Raw genomic sequence first — 22,803 nt, 5'->3', positions numbered from 1 at the left:
AGACTCTGCCAGAGCTTGACAATACAGATGCAGATGCTCACAGCCAACCTTTGGACTGAGCACAGGGTTGCCAATGAGGTCCACAATGGAGGTATTAGAGAAAGGACTGAAGGAGCTGAAGAGGCTTGCAACCTCATAGGAAGAACAATAATATCAACCAATCAGATCCCCCAGATCTCCCAGGGACCAACCCACCTACCATGGAGTACAAATGGAGGGGCCCATTGCTCCAGCTGCATATGTAGCAGAGGATGGCCTTGTTGGGCATCAATGGGAGGAAAAGCCTTTAGTCCTGTGAAGGCTCCATGCCCCAGTGTAGAGGAATTCAAGGGTAGTAATATACACATCCAGGAGTTTTCAGGCAATCAAATCACACATGTTCCTATTGAAATAAAAAACTGCAGCAAAATAACAAGAGTTGAATTGAGTTATAACAATATAATGTATTTCGTGGTGGGGTTGTTTGCTTTACAGTCACCCAACTACTTGAGTTTTAATGGAAATTATATTTCATAAATTCTTGTGGACATGTCATTCAATAAGCAGCTGCTTCATTTAGAGTTGAATAGAAACAAACTCACCATATTATCAGAACATTTATGTTCTCTCACTAAACCTTGAATAGCTAGATCTTGCTAAAAACCAAATAAAGACAATTCCACCCTGTATCTCTGCTATAGTATCACTTCATGTTCTCATTCTGTCTGATAATAAGTTCCAGATTTTCCCAAGGGAACTGTGTTCTTTAAAAAAACTTTCAAGTGCTTGATGTTTCAGAAAATCCGTTACAGAAAATACCTTCAGAAATATTCAAACTGAAAAGGATCCAGAAGTTAAACTTGCCAAACAATAATTTCACACATTTCCTGTTGAACTGTGCCAACTTCAAACTCTGGAGGAACTGAATATAAGTCAGAAAAGTAGAAAAAAGGTAAGAGTGCTCCTCTGGGCATGGAGGGGAATCTCAACCTAAAGAATAGGGTGCATGTGTCCTGGCTAGTTGTATGTCCATTTGACATGAGCTAGAAGCATTAGAGAGGAGGGAGACTCAATTGAGAAAATGCCTCCATAAGATCAGGCTGTAGACAAGCCTGTAGGGTATTGTCTCAGTTAGTGATGGATGGAGGAAGCTCCAGCCCATTGTGTGGGAGTGGGGTTTCCATCTGGGCTGGTGGTCCTGGGTTCTATAAGAAAGCAGGCTGAGCACACCATGAGAAACAAGCCAGTAAGCAGCACCCTTGCATGGCCTCTGCATCCAGCCCCCAGGTTCCTGCCCTGCTTGAGTTCCTACACTCAATGCTTTTGAAAATGAACTGTTGTATGGAACTGTGAGGGAAGTAAACCCTTCCCTTCCTAAGTTGCTCATGTCACAGTGTTGAGTCACAGTTATAGTAACCCTGACTAACAACATGCAACTGCTTAAATGTGTATTTTAAGCAGGTGACATGTCCTATGTTTAAAAACATGGCTTAGAGACACACCATGCTACACAAAAACTTTACAAGATATGTCATATAAATGCAATGTAAAACAAAGAAAATTTGCAGATTATTTTCTATTTAGTTCATTGGGAGATTCTTCAAATTGTGTGTGTGTTGTATATGTATGTATTCCTGGGGGTGTGCATGAATTTATACGGTGAATATGGGTGCATATGTGTACATACATTCATGTGGGTACATGTGATTGCATGCATGCAGAAACTAGAGGTGTCCTCTTCAATCGTACTTCAACTTTGCTACTGTTGTTACAATTGCTGTTTGCAAGATGTCACTATGAAGCCCTGACATCCCTGGAACTTGCTGTGTAGATCAGGTTGGCCCTGAACTCACAAGAGCTCTGCCTGTTTTGCTTCTTCTTGATAGCTGGGATTAAATGTGGGTGTCACCATGCCCATTGTTTCTGCCTCATTTTTGCAGAGAGGGTCTCCCAGTGAATTGCTCTCACAGGGAGCTCACAAATTGGCTAGTTTAGTTGCCCAATAAATGTACCTCCACCTCAGCTCAAGCTTGTGAATTGCCATGTGGGTGCTGAGAGAAAACTTGAGTCCTTCACAAGAGCACCAAGTGCTCTTAACTGTGGAGCCAAATCTCCAGCCCCATGGGGAATGCTGTCAATGTGTTGTATTTGGCATGGTGGTGTCTGACTGTGATCCCAACACTCATAAGGCTGAGGTAGGAGTATAGTGAGTTGAAACCCAACCTGGGATCCAGAGAGAGACTCTGTCTGAAAAAAAAAAAAAGGTGTTGGGGTAATAATTTAAACTGGCGGCATTCAATCTGGCTTTTCTCAATCAGCCGCCATGTTCCCCAGGCAGCAGCATACCACCACTGCTCAGTTCAGCCTGTCTGCTCAGGCGACCAAACACACAGGCCCTGCCACCCACGAGACACAAGCATGGGAGATGGCTCTGCCAATCTTTCACACTGTCTCCACAAGGCTGGGCTGTGCCCAGACCATCCCACCATCCACACAGGCCTGGTAGGAATGAGACTCCAATGCTTAGATTATCCAAAGGCTTTATATGTTTGGTAATTCTCAATAAAAAGATGTCCACACAATCAGAGATGTAACCCAATACCCAACCTAGATATATCAACTACCTTTGACTGCTAGAGTCAGGTGCACATCAGCTTCCATGTTCCCCTCTCTCTCCTCCCTTCTCCTCTAGCTCCTCCTCTTCCTTCTCCTCTTCCTCTCCTTACTCCTCCTCTTTCTCTCCTTACTCTTCCTCTTCCTCTCCTTACTCCTCCCACCGTAGCTCCTTCCAACTTGTGGGAAAAACATCCCGCTACAAGAAGTGAAGAAAGAAAGAAAACAGGGAAGAAGGGAGACACAGGTAGGAAGAGAGAAGAGAATTCGTGATTGAAGAAGCTGCCAAAAGCCCCAGTTAAAACCTTTACAAGACCATTTCAACAGTCTTTAGATGGAGAAACATTATTTATAAGAATCTCTGTTCAGAAGAATATCCAATGTGGTTGAAAATGTCACTTTGATAGACTGGAGATGGAACATGTAAAAGATTAGTTTATCTATTAGCTGATCAATAACCAACCATCTTTAGAAGATGAATACGATTAGTCACAGATCTTCCACTGGGCAAAGTGATGGCTGCTCAGCAGGACTCTGCTTCCAGCATCTGCACCGTCTTCTCAGAGCTCTCTCTCCTCTGATAAACACTGAGCAAGGATTTAAAGAATATTTACCAAGTATGCTTGCTGCACAATATTTGATCATGCCGTGAACTCCAAGATCATGTTATCTCCTAAAAATACCTGTTTCTAGTTGTGCTGTGGCTCTGCCCTTAGCACACACCATGGATCCCAAACGGTGAAGGTGAAGTTAGTTTTTAGAAGGAAGCACCCATATTTGAAAGTGACATCTAATTAAGTGGCAGACAAAGTAATGAGTCAGAGAAATATTAGACAGAATAAGATGTCCAACTTTCATGAGAGAGGCAAGAGACGCTACTTAAGAAGGCAGTACAGAGAGAAAGAGGGAAGATGGACAGTTTTTTTTGAGGGGGGGGTGTTACAGAGGCAGGTTGAAGAGCGAACAATCTAGACACAGGTGAAGACTGAAAGACCAAGTGAATGAGAAAGAGCCAGAAGATTAGAACAGATTGCTAGAGTTAGTGTGAGGCCAGGCAGAGCAGAAAGTCAGAAGCTGATAGAGAATTCAGATTGAATCAGTCATCTTGGAGAAGAGTTTGGGACAGAAGAGTTGAGTGGAACCAGCCAGCCAGAGCTCAGAAAGCACAAGAAAGCATGAGCTTATTCAGCAGAAAGCTCAGAGACTAAAAACATTCTAGGCCTAGATTAGATGGTATGAAGGCTACAAGCTTCCAGGCTAGGCCCAGGTTAGAAGACAGATGTAGTACACGACAACAATTACTACAGGAGAATAAAAGTTATACACAGTGGCCATGTCTTTAATCCCAGCTTGGTGGTAGAAGCAGGGAGAAACAGGAGGATCTCTAGGAGTTTGGGGCCAACTTCATATACGTAGTTCCAAGGAAGCCAGAGCTACATAGAGAGTTACTGTCTTAAAAAACACAAAACAAAAATTAAATGTTCAAAAATAATATTTATTTGAAGGAAATTCACTGACAGATCTGCCCAGCTGTGCTGATTTTATTCCTACTATAGAAGCTTGAAAGTCTCACACAGTCTTACTCACAAATAATTGAAGTATCTCTTCTCTGTACAGGGTACCTCCTCACTAACCATATTTATGCATGATGTTAATCTTGCTTTATACAACATACTTTAATTCTTCTCATTCTTGTGTGTTTGTGTGTGTGTGTGTGTGTGTGTGTGTGTGTGTGATGTGTGGTGTGGGGGATCTGTCTGTGTATGTGTGGTGTGAGGGGGTCTGTGTGTATGTGATATGTGTTGTGTGTGTATGTAGGTGTGTGTCTGTGATGTGTATGTGTGGTATGTATGTGTGGTGCCGGGTAAAGGGAAGATTCAGCAATATCCATGTCCCTCAGTAGAAACAAGGAGCTGGAGAGGAAGAAGTGAGTCAGGCATGGGTACCAGGGAAATCTAGCATCCTGACTGACTGGCAGTCAGAGTTCTTTATTTATACAGAACTCAGTAGGCAGGAATTGGTCCATGTTGTCCTAAGACATAGATCATATTACTTTTGTTCCTGGACATGTGTTGGGAGCCGCAGTGATTCGCCATTCCAAGATGGCGTGGACATCCTGTCCTCCCACTTGTAAACAACTGACTGCGCAGGTGCAAAAGGCAAAAGGCGAGCCAAAGTCACTGCCCATCCCAGGGCGTAATATGGGGTGATGAGTGAACAGCCAATCAGAAGTGAACACGCCACTCTAGGGTATATATAGCAGTGCCTTTCCCGGGCTTGGGGTCTTTTCCGCTTTTGCTGTTACAAGAAGTAAAGCCTCGTCTGTAATGATACCCGATTACTGCCTCCATGTCCTTTTTTGCAGGTGAAGGGGACACAAAAGAGGTGTGCACAACAGACATGTGTTTTAACTTCCTCTTGGTCATAAGTTTAGTTGTCATTAATAAATTGTGACAGAACAGTTAACTTTGTTGGGAAAAGGAAAGCTGGGGATCCCAGGGTTCCTCCTGCCATGCTGTGGGTAGTTGGCTGGGAACGCTCTGGGTTCCTCCAGCTGGAAGTTGGGCCCGGCTGTTCATTAACTAAAAGCCTCTCCCCAGCTCCTCACGGTTCCTCATAGCTGCACGGCCCCAACACACGAGGAAGCCCTTGGGTTTCCAAAACTGGTTTATTCACATGGCGGATGGTGGATGGATCTGGATGCATATCCCATAAACCCAGGATCGACCTGAGTTAAAAGGGGAGGGGAGAAGGGGGAAGGGCTGGGGAGGAATGTTTAATGGCTCCACCTCTGGCCTTCAGGTATCTCATTAGTATATAAATCTCTCTAGGGCCTGTTCATGCCCTCCACCTGTGTACATGACTGAAGGGTGAAGGTGGAATGGAGATTAGACCTCTTGTTAGGCCCATCATCCCACCCTCTTTTCTTTCATAAAAGGAGGGGCAACTCTATGTTAATGAGAGATGTGGACCACATGGAAGTAGTCTGGAATCCGGGATTGCGGGGAGATAATGTGCCGTCCCTGACAGGCAATGTCCTGTTGGGTCCCCTGGCTATCTCAAACCCAGAGCTCTATCAAGGGCGCCTAGGAACAGAGCTGAACATCCTACCGTCCCTTAAAGGGTCTCCGGGGTTCAAAGCTCATTCAACCAGGCTATGTCTAAACCATCTCTTCACGACCCAACATCTCAGTCTTTTTTAGTGAAAATTTTGGATGAGGTGGTCAAAAGAAAACACTATGTAGGCCAGAGGGTGTAGCATAACTAAATCAAGGGTAATGGGAATTGAGGGTAGGGTTTGGAAGGCAGGGAATCATTGAAACAATTAAATACAGGTTGTACAGTTTGAGGGTAATGACATCTGATTAATCTAAATAGACATTATGTTTTCCTCACTAACATGTAACTTTAGCTATGTGACTTTGGCAAAAGAGTTCATTTGTAGCTGGAAGGTCTGGATCTGTCTTCTGTAGTGAGCATCTCTGGGTTCTGGCATGCATTTCTGGAGCCTGGTGTGGGTCTCTGGATCTCAGCATGTTCTGGGGTCTTCAGTCAGATGAGATGGCTGGAAGAAGGCAGCTTGGCAGGTTCCAGGAGGTGGCGCTGTCACTGGATCTCGGCGTGTCTCTGGAGTCTGCAGTCAGATGAGGTGGCTGGGAAAAAGCAGCTTGGCATCTCAGGCAGGTTCCAGAGGATGGCTGGACTCTGTTGGATCTGTGGGTATACCTGTAGGATAATCACAGTAGGGAAGCAGCATCTCTGGCAGGGAGATGTCTGTAGGCTGGATACTGAGCATTAAATTGCTTGGGAACAAGCACCTTATGGCTTGTCGTTAAGATCCTGGAAAAGCAAAGGTGTTTGAGGAAAGTTTAGTCTTGGAAGGTATCTTTGAGTCTGTTTTTGGATGGCTGAGGGAGAAAAACAATGTTAATTTTGTATCTGGGATTGGCAGCAACAGTTTGCCTGTAAAAGAAATTAGTTGTTAATTAAGACTCAAGAAATGGTGATCAGCACGTTGACTTAAACTGTGGAAGGAAATTAGATGGCTTTTAAACCTTGAAGAAATTAGAAAAGTTGAAAAAATAATGTTGGACATATATCACGAGAATTAGAGAGAAAAGGCAGCATTAAAATAAAAAAATAACAAAAATTTTGGTTGAAAAACACAAGCATTGTTGCTCTAGGTGTTCCTGTTAGGAAGAAAAGGAAAATTTTTTGGTTGAAAAACAGGAACGTTTGTTGCAGGCCCTCCTGTTGGGGAGAAGCAGTATGGCGGGTTTAGAAGCAGTGGGGAGGGGCCTTGCTCTGCCATGTGGCATCTGGGTGCTCTGGCAGAGAGGACCTGTATTCCACCTTTCTTTTTCTTAGAAATTTTAAATGTAGAGAAGGACCAAAAGGCTAACTTGAAGAAAGTTTATAGGGAGAGACACATAGGCTTGATAGGAGAGCCAAAAGTCAGAGAGTGAAAGGCTGTACAAATCTCTCACCTAAGGAAGGAGTCTTAGGAGGGTCACAGCAGGCACTGTGACTTGAAAGACAGCTGTTGTCTGTGAAGGAGCCCTCTCTGTGGAGCTGGGGGATGGGCAAAGTGGAGGCTAGGGGGGTCGCCGCCATCTTGCCCTTGAGCTGGAGAGCACGTGGAGAGGGAGAGACAGACAGAGAGAAAGAGGAGGAGGGGTTAAAGTAGAGAAGTTGACCAGGAACATATGGAGAAAGAGTGGGGCCTAGTCTTTTGAACTAGGCAGGAGCTAGTGGTAGCTAAAAATTAGAAGAAGCTAACAAGGAACACGTGGAGAAAGAGAGGGGAGAGACAGAAAGAAGCCTGCCTAGTCTTGTGAACTAGGCTGGGGATTACTCACTGTCCTGGAGTTTCGCAGAGAGGTTTTCTGTGGGCAACAACTGGGGGTGGGGGGGACACTCTTGGAGCTGGCTCTTTCCATGTCCTCTACCACCTGTAGGGAACGATATGGGCTCCTGTGTGGGTGAGCAGGTCCCCTGCTGAACCTCGGGCGGTAGGTTGGATTCCGATGGACCAGGAGTTGTGTTTCCTCAGGGACTCCATCTTTCATCTGTCTAATCTCACCAGCATTATGGGGAGGTCCACGGCACCTGCCATATCGACGCCGATCAGCAGCATAGCAGCTCCCTTCTACTGGAACTCCATCTGGGCCAGTCACGTTTGTTGCTTTAAGACCCCCTTTTCCTGCAACCACATCAAACTCTACAATTTCTCCCTCCCCCACACTATGCAGATACTTGCGTGGATTATTCTTCTTGATGGCAGTCTGGTGTACAAACACATCTTCTTTGGTGTCATTTTGGTTTATAAATCCATATCCATTTTTGACATTGAACCATTTGACAGTGCCAAGGACTTTGGTGGCGAGAACCTTTTTCTCTGCATCCCCGCTGCCTGCACGAGGTGATGAGGCCTGGGTGGGCCTGGGGGCTGCGTCTCCGCCGGGGCTCCCTGCAAGCAGCCTGGCGGGCACCGGGGCCTGGGGCACACTGCTGGCCGCAGGGCTCTTAGGCACCGGGTCTGGGGGTGCCACAGATGTTGCGGTGTTGGGCGCAGCCTGCAAGAGCATGGTGCCACTGGTGGTGGCCCCGCCAGCCTCGCTCTTGTAGCTCGAGGGCAGGGGACACAAGCGTTCACAGTCTCGCTGTGTCTCCCGGCCCCAGGGATGGCAGGTTGTAGGGCATTCATCCTTCCAATTTCTTGTCTCCCCACATTTGAGGCAGATTTTTTCTGTTTTTATTACTGCCACAAATGCCTGAGCTATGGATGCAACCTGATTTGATGGGGTTCCTATTTCTCTGGTTGCTACAATCCACCTATCGTGATGCTCCTCCCGGAGACCCTGGCAAGCTAGCCTAGACTCAGAAGTCATGCCTTCCCAAACAATGGTTTTAAGAAGAAGGTCTCTAGCTGTGGGGTTGGAGATTTTTCTTTCTAAGCTCATTTTAGTTCTGAGGATAAAATCAGATAGGGATTCTCCAGGCTTCTGATAAAGGGAGAGCAGGGATTGGGCAGGGTCTTGTGACCCTGAAGGTGGAGTAAGCCTATTCCAGGCTTGAATGGCACAGAGGCGGACCTGGTCATAGTAGCCTGTTGGCTGCCTTGCCTGTTGTGCCCCAGTAGAGAAATCTTCCTGGCCAAAGAGTTCTTTAAAACCCCATGGAGTGTCATCTTCCCTTCCCTGGTTTTGCCTGACTTGCTGAAGACACTCATCACGATAGTAGGCCTCCCATTCTAGAAACATTGGATCAGGAAGGGCAGAACGGCAAATATCTCTCCAATCTTGGGGGGTGTTTAAGTTGACAATATGGCTCTGTAGGAGGGATTTTGTCCATGGTGCATGAATGCCATCTTCCTTCACTGCCTGCCTGAGCTCTTTTAGTTTGGAGGCTTGGATCGGATACCAATTAAGTGGCTTAGCTCAGGTGGGGTTGATATTAACTGGAAATGCTCGAGTAGTTTGAGTTTTGAGTTCTGCATCAGATTCCTGAGTAGCATGGGAGGCGGGGTTAGTTTTTATGTGAGAGTCCCTGAGATTGCAAAGTTGTTGAGTGTTTGATGGTTGATTGCAAGGGACTACGGAATTTGTCAGGGTTTTATCTGCAGATTCTGGAGGTTTCTCACTTTTGTGGCTAGGAGAAGGGGGAGGGGATTTATCTCTCTTTGGTTGGGAAGTAGGTGGGGAGGCAGGGAAAAGCTCCTTTGGTATTTTAATGGAGCCTTGCCTTTGGATGGGGGAGGGAGGAGCAGAAGGAGCAGATGGATTTTTTGGTATTTCCTCCAAGGCATAAGGGGGAAGGGGTGGGTAGATTGATTTTATTTCTCTTATTAATTGGGTAAGGGCTGTGAGGTCTGAAAAGGGGTGATTTGGGGGGCCTTGATCTTTGGGTTCATTTGACTGAGGGGCCCCAGGAGCTGCGTTGTTGTTCTCAGTCTGTCCAATTTTAGATGGTCCTATACATTGCCAAATTGCAGCTAAGATCGGCAAAAACTCACGAGGGAGTTTTTTATCTCTGTTTTTGATAAGGGAATCTACTTTGCTCCATGAGTCTGGACTGTAAATATTATCCTCTGCCATGCATGGTGCTATCTGAAGGACTTCCTCCCAAAACAAGGAGGCTTGCTTTTTGCCTATTCTTATCCCGTGGGTCTTTAGTAGGGAGTATATTTGCCTGGCCTGAGGTGAACATTTACGTGAGGTGGAGTTTCCCATGATAGAAAAGAGGAGAAACGCCTTGTCCAATGGGAACGTTCCCTTGGCCTATTGGCTTTGGGGGATTCCACAACGGTCCAAGAGCGCCAAGCCTTCCCGCAGATTTAAGAACTGGCAGCCGCCCTTATGGCTTTTAAATGACTGCTGCGCTACCAGTTTTCTTTTTGTTTTAAAGAGAGTCTAGATAGAGAGTCTTTGCCAACACCCGTTGCAGGCTGTCGGGATTTAAGCAGAGGCCAGGAAAGCCTTGAACCAACACCAGAGAGTGGCTCTGGCCAGGAGGTAGCAAAAGCTCCCTTGGCTTACTTAAATCCACGCGATGGCTTCCAACTGAAACACAGGACGAAAAAACAGATTGCTTGTTTCAAGAGTTCGGGGCTTACCCTTCCCGAGGTATCAGTAGCTGCGTGGTTGTGTGGCTTCCAATGCCCCACGTTGGGCGCCAGATGTTGGGAAAAAGAAGGCTGGGGATCCCAGGGTTCCTCCTGCCATGCTGTGGGTAGTTGGCTGGGAACGCTCTGGGTTCCTCCAGCTGGAAGTTGGGCCCGGCTGTTCATTAACTAAAAGCCTCTCCCCAGCTCCTCACGGTTCCTCATAGCTGCACGGCCCCAACACACGAGGAAGCCCTTGGGTTTCCAAAACTGGTTTATTCACATGGCGGATGGTGGATGGATCTGGATGCATATCCCATAAACCCAGGATCGACCTGAGTTAAAAGGGGAGGGGAGAAGGGGGGAAGGGCTGGGGAGGAATGTTTAATGGCTCCACCTCTGGCCTTCAGGTATCTCATTAGTATGTAAATCTCTCTAGGGCCTGTTCATGCCCTCCACCTGTGTACATGACTGAAGGGTGAAGGTGGAATGGAGATTAGACCTCATGTTAGGCCCAACATATCTTTTCCTATCTATTATTTTTTCTCATCAGGTCCATAACCCAACTAAGAGTCTAGAGGCATATTTTGCCAAAGCATGATTGCCCATTCTCAAGCTGGTAGCTCTTGGAGTTTCAAGGGCACTAAATAGAAAGAAAATCTCCACGCCAGCCTGGGCAGATTGCCATATCTGAAGCATTGTACTATCAACTTTTAATGGCCAAAGGGCCAGTTGTCATTAAGTCCATTAAAAATCTTCAGGACAAAGCTGCTGTGGTTGTTATTCAATTTGACATAATACAATGTTTATATTTTATATCTTTGTAGAATTTATTGATATGTCTAATCTTGGTATTCTTTTGATCCTTGTTTATGACACCACAGTGGTCCTATACAGGGTAACTTTCCTAGGAAAGGGGAGGTCTTAATTCTTCATTCTCTTACCATTTATCCACACCATTCTTTGTCCATCGGTATAAGCCCCTGTGTATGGTAGAGATAAGTCCAGCCAATCTAACTTTGTTGCTGTCTCTTTTCTTCCGGGGCATACCATGTGCAGCCCCCCATCTTATGTGCCACGTAATCACCTGAGCACACAGCAGGAAGATGCCATTCATCTGATCTGCTGCCAACCCCTCTAACCTATGGAATCTTGTTTACATTTTTATGTTACTTTATTCTGATTATCTGGTTCCTGAATAAGTACAGGGGTAGACGCTCCAAGAGCTTCTTGGAGTCAGAACCTCATAAGGAGATCCTTGGTATCTTGCAGTCACAACTTCCAGGGCATAAGGAAAACCTTCAAGTAGGGCCAGATAAGAATATCTCCTTAAAAGCAGGAGGGGTATGCTCAGGATTTTCCTGGGGAGTCTTAGAAGCAGTACTCTTGGGAGAAGACATAAATGATTCATAAGAAATTTCCAATCAATTTGGTATCACCAAGTTGGACAAATATTAAAAACTCCCAAGCATGTAACATGTGGAGAGCAAGACCAAAAGTGAAAGACCACATAACAGCGATTGCACCATGTGGCTCAGCTTCACTGGACCTTTATCAGGCAGCTGTGCTGACTTTGTGACTTTCACTGTTCCCATTAGATGTAGCTGTGCCAGTGTAGTATGTGGGTGTGGATGTGTGTGGGGGTTCTGTGTCTAATATATGTGTGTGGTGTGTGTATGTTTTATGTATGTCTGTGGAATGTGTGTGGTATATATGTGTTGTATGTGAGTATGTATGTGTTGTGTGTGTGTGTGATGTGTGTGGCGATATGTTTATGTAGTGTATTTTGTGTTTATGGTATATGTGTGTTGTGTGTGTTTGTGTGTTATATGTATGGTGTATGTGTGTTGTATATTGTATGTGCACTGTGTGTATGGTGTATGAGTGTAGTGTGTTTGTGGTATGTGGTATGTAGGTGGTGTGTGTGTTATGTGTGGGGTCGTGTATTATGTGGGGGTTTAGTGTGATGTGTGTTTGGTGTGTGAATATGTGTAAGAGTGGATGTCTTTATCACTCTTTGTGAGGAGATTAGGAAAAAGTATGACTGATGAGTTGGAAAAACTTGAGGGATGAAAAAAAGACAAAGCAGCATCAGCCTTAGAAAGAGAAGAAAGAGATGGGGGTACAGCCACTGTGCTGGCTTGGGAAGTGAGTGGGCCCCGAGCAACAGTGTTAACTGGGGAGCACTGATCAGACTGGGGAACATATGGGTGCTACACAAAAGCCCAAGGATTTTAGGAAGTGGAGTCACTAAGAACTGTAACAGAATGAAAATATCTCCTTACCCAAAGGCTGGAACAAAACTCTTATTCTTCCAGTTGTTTTCAGGGGGGAAATGTAGGAGACAGATGTTGAGAAACCTGCACTCTGCCTCAACACTTTTGGGGCTAAGTGCTCTGGTCAAGAGAGAGAGTGGGGCTAGGGGGGCAATCGACTCAAAGAATGGAGACAAGACAGAGGTTCTGATCAAGTCTCAAGTCTTCTTTATTGAAGGGAATTCTGAGGTATTTATACGCTTTTGCCATGTGCCTTGCAGGTGTGGATATGATGTAAGCCTTACAGGTGTCTATAGCGTGGACAGCACGTGCACCGTGTGCCTTGCAGGCTTGGATACCACGTGCGCCTTACAGGCATGTATGATGTGGATAGCACGTGGACAGCACGTGAACTGCATGCCTTGCAGGCGTGGCTACCACGTGCACCTTGCAGCTGGGGCCAATAAACAGCAAAACAAAATATGTGGGATATCAGAGTGTGCTTCAGCTGTTGTAGGCTATTGAAAACCAAATCTCTTATCAGGGTATATGGTTCCAGATGGCTGCAAAGATAATCTAGCCGCTTTCTACTAAAGTCGGCTCCCAACAGACAGATATTTCTGGATTCATAAAATTATAATTGTATGATTATCCTTGCAATTACCAAGACTTCCAGAAGAGGTATCTTATATGACTCAACTCAAAACACTCAACATCTTGAACAACGTCATCAAAGAAATTCCAAAAAATATAGGAAAGCTGATAGTCTGGTTAGTTTTCATGTGAGCAACAATCAAATAAGTTCCCTTCCACCATCCTTACTGTCTCTAAACCTTCTAGAGAGTCTGGATCTCAGAGGTAAGTGTCAAACATAATAGGAAGTAAGTAGAATCTGTAAGGAGAACATTGGTCTCAGATGCAGCTTTTTCTGAAAAAAAAAAATGTCAGTGGGCATCAGAGGGAGAGGGGCTCAGTGCTTTTTCTACTTAGAGGAAATGAGCACAAAGTTGAAGAACTGGTTTCTTGTCTTGAATCTAAAGATAGAAACATCAGGAAACAGGTGCTGTGATGGAGGATGGGAAAGAAGAGGAGGAGCTTTGGATGGGAAGCTGGGAAGAGGGCGATACGGGGTGGGGTGCATAAATAACACTGTGGATGTTTGAAAAGACATAAGGAATTATACATGATATTTACTAAATTTACATGTAATATACATATATAGATATATAGTTTAGATTAAGTTATGGTATTTGGGGTCATAATGCTCCGCCAGGGACCATCTAACGAAAACTCCAGTACAGGCATGAGAAACCTCTTCTCTAGCTGTTGGTCAGGGGAGTCCAACAGACTTACAAAACGATCAATACTGCTATTGACCGCCTTCCAGAATTAGAAGATAAGACCTATTACTCAAGACACCACACACTTTGGACACAGGATTAGGAAACATCAAGCTGGAACAAACCTGGAAGCCTCCTCCCTGAGAACTGGGTCTCATACTGTCAGACAGTGTTATCCAAGTTCTCAGTGGAGTGGAGCAGCTGGTAGTCCTACACAGCTTCAAGCTTATGAAACACGGGCATGGCTGGACAGGAAGATACCCACAGGGTCAACAGTGACACATTTGATAAGTGCCTTTTTGATAAGTGACAGTTGTGTAACTGGACTTAAGTCCCACTCAAAAGGAGGATATTGATGCCTGTACTATAAATCAAAGTATCCATGACTGTAAAGATCACAGCCTGGAGAGGAGAACTTAGAATTCTCAGCTTTGTAAACCAATATAATTTCTTACTGTTTTCTAAATAATTATAGTTATACCACAGATAAATGCACCAGATGGAGACTATTACAGTGATCCACAACCTGTCAGATTCAGGGAACAAGTTACTGTGGTACCCAATCCCATCTGATGTATCTGCAATGTAACCCTTAAACCTAAGGCTTAGGGGAAATTGTGGAGGAGGGAGCAGAAAGACTGTAAGAGTCCAGGGCTTAGGATGCCTGCTGTCCCACAGCGTCCCCTAGGAGTAATGGGGAAGCTGTGCCCATGACCTCTGAAAAACGTGTGTAGGACTGTGAAAGGACAGCATGGTTTCTGGTCAAGAACAGGCTAGAAATCACTGGAGACCCCAGGTGAGCCTGAGAGATGGCATGCATTTTGCCATGCTCCCAGACTCCAGGCTCCTGACACGAGGTCATAGATCTCCATCAAACTGGCACATAGAACAACACCCACTAGCCCCTCCACAGGTAGAGGGCATGACTACAGGCCATGGAGCCTCAAGACAGATCTCCATATTAATGAGGTACCTAAAGACCAGAGGGACATAGTCAACTAAGCATTCCTTCCCAGACCCTCCTCCTTGCAAAAGGTATTTAACCTCAGGCCAGCCCTGAGAAACTGGGGTATAGTTTTCATCTATTTTCTACCAGGACAATAGATATCTTAAGACCATGAACTATTTCTCTTCTTTGAAATCCACCCACGGGGAACCAAGGACCAGGTCCTCATTCACAGGGCTCTTATCTAATTTTCCATAGAAGAACTCTCTTCATTTCCAGCCAGGGCAACCACCAACGCAAGCAAGACAAGCCAGCCGTGGCCCAGCCAAGCGAGTTGCTGTAACCAAGAACTCTTCATCCTCGCAGGATGCAGCCAGAGCTTCTCCCTCCTCCTCCCCCACCCACATTCAGCATCTGGCAAATGTAGCCCATATACCTCCACATTGGAGAGCCCAAGGGCCTGAGAACCAGCTGGTTCCCAGCCACCTTTTAGCCCAGGGACCTCCAAGCCTAGAGCTCTGACTCCCCGAGGGACCTCAGACTGTGCTTCCCACCCCCAAGGGGAGTCCCACAGCTTCACATAGCCTGATGTCCTCCTGGCACCAACTTGGAGTAAACATAGTCAAAATCTCATGCCTCTTTCCCCATAAGAGGCCTTAGCCAGGTGGCAAGACAGAGGCGGAGCCCACATATCAACAAAACAGGACCCATGCACACTACAACCCAACAAACATGGCTGCTTGAACAAGCCCAGCATAATGACAACCTTAGCTGGCATGCCACTGTAGACAAGGGAAATTCCATATGGCCTCACCAACAGGTGAAGAGCTACAGGCTATGAGTAGCTACAGAGAAAAAGAAGATCAGCTTTCTCTGTGAACAGCTCTCATATCAGTTGTCCAATCCAAATGGTCATCCCTGGACGGACATACACATGAACAAAGCTAAATGGACTCAGTAACCCATATACATATATATATATATATATATATATATATATATATATATATATATGAGTATGATATATATATCATACTCATGTACATACATGTAACAGTAATTTGATAAAGAAGAGAGCATGGATCTGGAAGCAGAGACATGGCAGGGGTTGGAGGTGGGCGAGGGAGAGAAGGGAGTTGTGTGGGTGCAGTGCTTATGTATAAGTTCTCAAAAAATAAACTATTAAGAAAGAAAAAATACAAAATACCAACAAACAGAAATTCACAGAGCCGTCTGCTCTTTTGGAGACTGAAACTCCAGACTGGAAATACATTGTCTGGAGATGCTTGAGTTAGGACAACATCAGGACAGACTGGCCAGGGGCATCATACCTTGCCTTCAGGCTGGGACAGTTCTTTGTGGTTCCACATCAGAATTAGAAAATATTAAAACCCATTCTGTCAATCAATCTCCAAAGACAAACTGGGGCAGCTTCTCACAGGTCAGTGAAAAAGCCATGTTTCAACACCTGCTCCTAAGTTCCAGTTTGAAGGCAGTTCATTTCTGGAAGGGCCAAGGAGAGTTAAGGTTACCACAGAAGTGGCAATGTCCAGAAGCAGTGACTGAAGAAATTAACAAATGGTCACACATCAACCCTTTAGAGCAGTGGTTCTCAATTCTCCTGATGCTGCAGCCCTTTAATATATAGTTCCTCGTGTTGTGGTGACACCCCTCCTGCCCCAAAATTATTTTTGGCGCTACTTCAAAACTGTAATTTTGCTATTGTTATGAATCATAATGTAAATAACTGTGCTTTCCAATGGTCATAGGTTATGCCTGTGAAAGGGTCTTTTGACCTCCAAAGAGGTCGTGACTCACAGACTGAGAACTACACTTTTAGTGTGGAATGAATGGTCAAGCTTTAAGCACAGAGCCTGACATCATGGTTTTAACAAATGCTAGCATCTCTGCCCCCAAGAAGATGGAATAGCAAATGAAAGAAAAGAACAAGGGCACAATGAACCTGGGAAGGAGAATTCTCTCACGGACACGGTCCAGGTTTCTTTGCTGTCTACTTTAAAGCCGTGGTGCTGGTTTTAGCTCCCATCTCCCAGAGAGCCTGTTGGCTAGTTTTCTGATGACATTACAACTGAAGTCTACAGCAACATCAGTTCTGATCCTAGCCCCTCTGTCTGATCAGTTATTAAATGGTTTGATAGTATCACTGTCTACAGTGCCTGCACAGTGCTCTGAAAGGATCCTCAAGCTACATTTCTGAGGGTTTTTTTGAAAGTTGTGTACAAAGTAACAGGCTTCACTGTAACATTACACACACACACACACACACACACTATATATATATATATATATATATATATATATATATATATATATATATATATATCTTTATTCTTTGCTTTTATTGCTTTCCCCTCTCCCGGACTTCCCCATGTTACTGCCCTCCTCTTGTTGGTCCCTCTTTATGCTTTCATGTGGCATGTATTCCATTACTCTACTTTTTCTCTTCCCTCTTTCCTCCTTTAAGTTCTTTTCCTCCTCCTCGTCCTCCTCCTCGTCCTCCTCCTCCTCCTTCTCCTCCTCCTCCTCTTCCACCTCATGGTTCTCTTGCTACTTTCATCACACACACCCACATAAACATGCATGTACAAGTACACACACATATATAAACATGCATGCACATGTATATACACATAATCATGAATGCACATGTACACACATGCACGTGAACATGCATGCACATGTGAACACACACACATTTAAAATCTAGAGTTCTGGGGCTAGGGAGTTGGCTCAGCTGTTAAAAGCACTGGTTATTCTTGTAGAGGATCCAGGTTCTAGTCCTAAGACCCAGATAGCAGCTCACAACTGTCTGTAACTCCAGTACCAAGGGATTCAATACCCTCTTCTGATCTCCATGGGAACCAGGCCTACACATGGTACATATGCAAACATGCAGGCAAAACATATACATAAAAGAATAAAGTAATTTTAGGCATTCAGATCTCAAGTCTGCATATGAGAAAAACAGTGTTTATCATTCTGGGTCTGGCTTAATTTGATTAACAATAATGAGCTATCTGTTTCTACAGATATTTCATTTGTCTTTTATGGTTGAATAAAATTCTGTTTTGTACACTTGCCTTATCCATTTGCCTGTGGATTGACATCTCAGCAGGCTCCATTTCTTACCTATTGTGAGTAGTGCAGCAGTCACCATGGACAGACTACGGTGTGTTAGCCGAGTGTCTTCATATGTTTCTGCAGGAACAGTATCACAAGTTATTTTGTTTGGTTGTTTGGTTGGTTGGTTGGTTGGTTTTAGCTTTTTAAAAGATCCCCACTACTGATTTCCATAATGGCCTTACTCTCTATATTCCCACCAATGGTGTATAAGGTCCCTCTTTCCTCACATCTATTCACTGCTTGAAAAAAAATATTTTTACCAAAGTGTAATATCCAAACTGAAAGAGTGTATACTGCCAATCTGCAACTCAACAGATTTTCAAAACTGAACAAATACAAGTTTGAGAAAGGGGGTTCAAGAAACAAGTAAGCCCCTGCTTCCATCCACTAACCTCTGGCCCACCCTTTCAGCCAAGGCAAACCATGATCATGGTTTCCAACAACTTGCTTTAAGCAAAGGCATGAAGTAAATACTATTCTGTGCCTTCTTCTCTCACTCAGCGTTAGACGTGTGAGAATCACTAACACTGTTTCCATGCAGATATATATAGTCAACCATATGAACACACTGTCTCTTGTTCATTCTGCTGATGGACAGTTGGCACACAGGAAAGCGTACTCAGAAGACAAACTACTATTTCAGTCTATAGAAGCTGAAATTTGCTTTATTGTTTAGAATCTAATCTACCCCATCATAAACATACTTGTATATATGATCCAGCCATTGTATTTCCTGTTATTTACCTGAAGGAGTTTAAAGTTCATATCAATACAAAAAGCTGTGTATTTTTGTAGTGGCATCATTAATAACACAACTTGGAAGCAACCAAGATGCCTTTCCATAGATGAGTGGAAAAGCTGGAACACTCAAGCCATGAAATATTATTCAGTGCTAAAAAGAAATGAACTGCAAAGCCACAGAAAGACATGGAGGAATCTACAATGTGCCTTTACAGGTGGAAGAAAACTCAATGTGTGAATAAGCATCTGACTCCCACTGTAGGACAGTCAGTGGTCTCCAGGAGCTGAGTGTGTGTGGAGGGATGAATAGACAGAGCCTAGGATTTGGGCCATGAAAATATTCTGCTTGATACTGTAATAATAGACACATGTTACTGCATGTTTGTGTAGAGTCATAGAATGTGTAACATTAAGCATGAGTTGTAACATAATCAGCAGACTTTGGGTGCTGATGTACACTTTTATGCTCATCACTTGGCACGTGTGTAATACAACTGTGGAAGATACTGACATGAAGAAGGCCTAGGCAGGTGTCAGGGCAGAGAACACATGGAAAACCTCTGTGTTTTCTTCCCACATTTGGTGTGACACTACAACATGAAACAACCTTTACCTTTTTAAGAAGTCTATTTTACAAATGGTAATACCTACTCTGCAAAGTCATTTGCTGTATTGTAACAGGATAACTTCTGGCCTCATTTTGTGACCTCCAGGAGAAACTGAACTACAGTGGTTTTTATACACTCTCCCTTTCCCTCCTAGCATGGACATTAGTAAGAACCCTGGAACTGTCATCATTGTGAGTGTCCTTGGGCACTTTACCCAGTAGACTTCTGCATGCATAGCTTCTGCCTTTGCAGTTTAATTCTACAGAAAGGTGTATTGATTACCATTCTTCCTTACTAGGAAACAACGTGACAACTTTGCCCAGTGCTATCTACCATATTTTGTCTCCGAAAGAAATAAATTTTGATAACAGTCCTTTGCTGAGACCTCCAATGGAAATCTGTAAAGGAAAACAGATGCATACGATCACATGCTATCTCCAAAGAGCAGATGAAAGAGATGGTGGGTGATGAGTGAGATTATCTTCAAAAGAAACTGTCTGGTATCCAGCAGGAATATTACTACCCTGCGTTTATATTAGCTTAGCGTCGGCTGCTGTTCATATGCCTCCTTGGAAGTGGGGCATTTTCACAAAACAGTGAAGTGGGAAGGACCTTGCAAATTTCCTAGTGATTTCAGTTCACTTTATAAATGAACAAACTTAAGACCTAGAAAATTTGAGTGGTATGATGTTGGGAGCCAACTTTTAGCAGAAAGTGGCTATCAGCTTTGCAGCCATCTTGAGCCATATACCCTGACATGAGACTTGTTTTTCAACAGCCTACAACAGCTGAAGCACACTCTGATATCCCACATATTTTGTTTTGCTGTTTACTGCCCCCAGCTGCAAGGCGCATGTGGTAGCCACGCCTGCAAGGCATGCAGTTCACGTGCTGTCCACGTGCTATCTACGCCATACATGCCTGTAAGGCGCACGTGGTATCCAAGCCTGCAAGGTGCATGGTGCAGCACGTGCTATCCAAGCTATAGACGCCTGTAAGGCTTACATTATATCAACACCTGTAAGGCACATGATATCCATGCGCCTACAAGGCACGTAGCAAAAGCGTATAAATACCCCAGATTTCCCTTCAATAAAGGAGACTTGATCAGACCCTCTGTCTTGTCTCCATTCTTCACATCTTTTCCCCTTTATCCCCACTCTCTCTCTCACTAGACCCTGACCCGTAGACCGGAGCGGCAGCTTGGGCAGGGAAACAGTGGCCACCAAGCGTGGAGTGGAGAGGGCCGCAACAGTATGAGTGTGTGTGTGTGTGTGTGTGTGTGAGAGAGAGAGAGAGAGAGAGAGAGAGAGAGAGAGAGAGAGAGAGAGGAGGAGGAGGAGGAGGAGGAGGAAGAGAAAGAGGAGACTGAATAACATCAGAACAATGACAGTACCTATTTCTTATTGTCTCTTGCCAAATTGCTACCATAACATGTGTGTGTGTGTGTGTGTGTGTGCGTGCGTGCGTGCGTGCGTGCGTGCGTGCGTGTGTGTGCAGTCTATGGGGCAACTGTAGAGGTCATCGGACAACTTTAAGGAGTGGCTGTCTCTTTCTACCTACTTGGCTTTCTTGCTTCTGCTGTATTGTGTTTTCCAGGACAGCTGGCCTAGAGCTGTAACACATACCTCGGGTTTCTGTCTTGCTAAAATCTATCTTCCTTCCTTCCTTTCTTTTTTTCTTTCTTTCTTTTGGCAGGGTCTTACTAAGTATCCCTGGATGGCCTAAAACTCACAATATAGACCAGGCTGGGTGAATCACAGAGATCCATTTGCCTCTGCCTCCTGAGTGCTGGCATGAAAGTAAGTACCGTGAAACTCAGCCATATTTTTATTTAAAAGCAACAGCAACAATAAAACTCTTGATTTTTAGGCCAAATCTTTCCTTAATTTTTCTATCATTCTTCAGTCAAGCTAAGCTCTTTAGAACTGCACCAGTCTGGTATAAACGCTCATCTTTGTGCCTTGCATTCACTTTTCTGTCCAGGGCAAGTTGCTTTGCTTTGAGTAGTTACCCCTTCCTGGTTAATTTCTGTAGATCTCCTGTGAGACCATTTAAATCATGGACATGCCTCTTTAAGACCAAATTGATCTCCTTTTTAGGTCTGTACCTGAGACAAAGGACTGACAAGCCCTTTGCTGTTGTAGTTTGTGTCTCCTGGGATTGGCTCTGACGGATTTGTGAGCAATGTGTTTCCTTATCTCCACCACTGAATGCTTACTATATATAGCTTTGGGCTATGGCCAGGCTCACCACTCTCTGAGGGAAATTTTTAAAAAACAGTATCTCTTTTCCTAGGACTTACTCTATTCTCTCTCTCTCTCTCTCTCTCTCTCTCTCTCTCTCTCTCTCTCTCTCTCTCTCTCTGTGTGTGTGTGTCTGTCTGTCTGTCTGTCTCTATTTCTGTCTCTGTCTCTCTGTATCTCTCTGTCTCTTTCTGTTTCCTTTTGTGTGTGTCTCTGTATCCTTCTGTCTCTTTCTTTATGTGTCTCTCTGTCTCTCAATCTGTCTCTGTTTCTCTGACTCTGTCTCTCTCTGTGTCTTTTTGTTTCTGTCTCTTCTGTCTTTCACTGCCTCTGTGTGTATGTATCTCTTTGTATCTCTCTGTCTCTGTCTCTTTGTCTGTCTTTCTCTCTGTGTCTGTCTCTGTCTCTCTGTCTTGCTCTCAATTTTCCTCCTTGCAGCCTGCCTTGTTGTCCCTGTCATGGTGTACTGTTCCTCACAGTGTTCTCCTACATGACGGCCTCCATGTTTGTGTAGCTTTCTCTATCTCTTAATAAATCTGATTTATCTGAAGAATCATTTTGTGACAGCTGCTTTCACAAGCTGAATAGCCTCTCTCTTTCTTCTCAACAAGACTTGATAGAAATCATACCTTTTCTCTTTAAGAACCAAGAATGAAAACTGAAATGAAATTATAAATAAATATGTACAAGAAATAACAAATGTAAGAACCTATCTCATGAATTCTGCTCTGTATTTACTATATGATAATAGTTATAAAACTAGAAGAAAAGAAAGTAAAAGCAAATGTAAACAACATGCATGCACTAGAACAAGTAACACCAAGACCATGTGCCTGAAATATTATAGCTGGCACATAGGAGGCTGAGTCAGGAGGATTGTGAGTTCCAGTCTAGCTTAGGCTACACAGTGAGACCCTGTCTCAAAAGTAAATCAGTATGTTTTGAAAAGATATGTCGGTTGACATTAGATCTCTATTATGACAACAATATGAACACTGTAGCTCACTATGTCCCTGGTGGTATATAGAGAATCTATTTGCCTTGTAACTGGTTTTGTAGGCTTAGATTTTTCAAAACCTACCTTAATAAGGATTCTTAAATGCTTCAACCCTACTTCTAGCCCACTGTCCAAAGGTAAGGAAGAAAAGATGGTAAATAGGAGAAGGAGATGTGTTCATATCCCATCCTCGTAGTGTGTAGCTTCTATGGATAAGGGGATATGGACCTGTTTAGAAGTCGTTCTCTGGGAGCGATTCCAATCTCTGTTTGTCAGGATACCTACAGCACAGTTCAAAGGTGTCACCAAACACAAATCAGCAGCAGTTAAA

The 22,803-nt window shown here is 44.3% G+C and overlaps 1 pseudogene; it reads left to right on the top strand.

The window, feature by feature from the left end:
- The first annotated feature begins 270 nt into the window (after window positions 1–270).
- On the top strand, window positions 271–19,697 carry LOC117720463 (uncharacterized; annotated as a pseudogene).
- Window positions 19,698–22,803: the final 3,106 nt, after the last annotated feature.

The sequence above is a fragment of the Arvicanthis niloticus genome, chromosome 15 (genome assembly GCF_011762505.2).
Source record: "Arvicanthis niloticus isolate mArvNil1 chromosome 15, mArvNil1.pat.X, whole genome shotgun sequence".
In the NCBI taxonomy this organism is placed as follows: domain Eukaryota; kingdom Metazoa; phylum Chordata; class Mammalia; order Rodentia; family Muridae; genus Arvicanthis; species Arvicanthis niloticus.
Note: the sequence above shows the minus strand (reverse complement) of the source record. Positions and strands in the feature narration are given on the sequence as shown.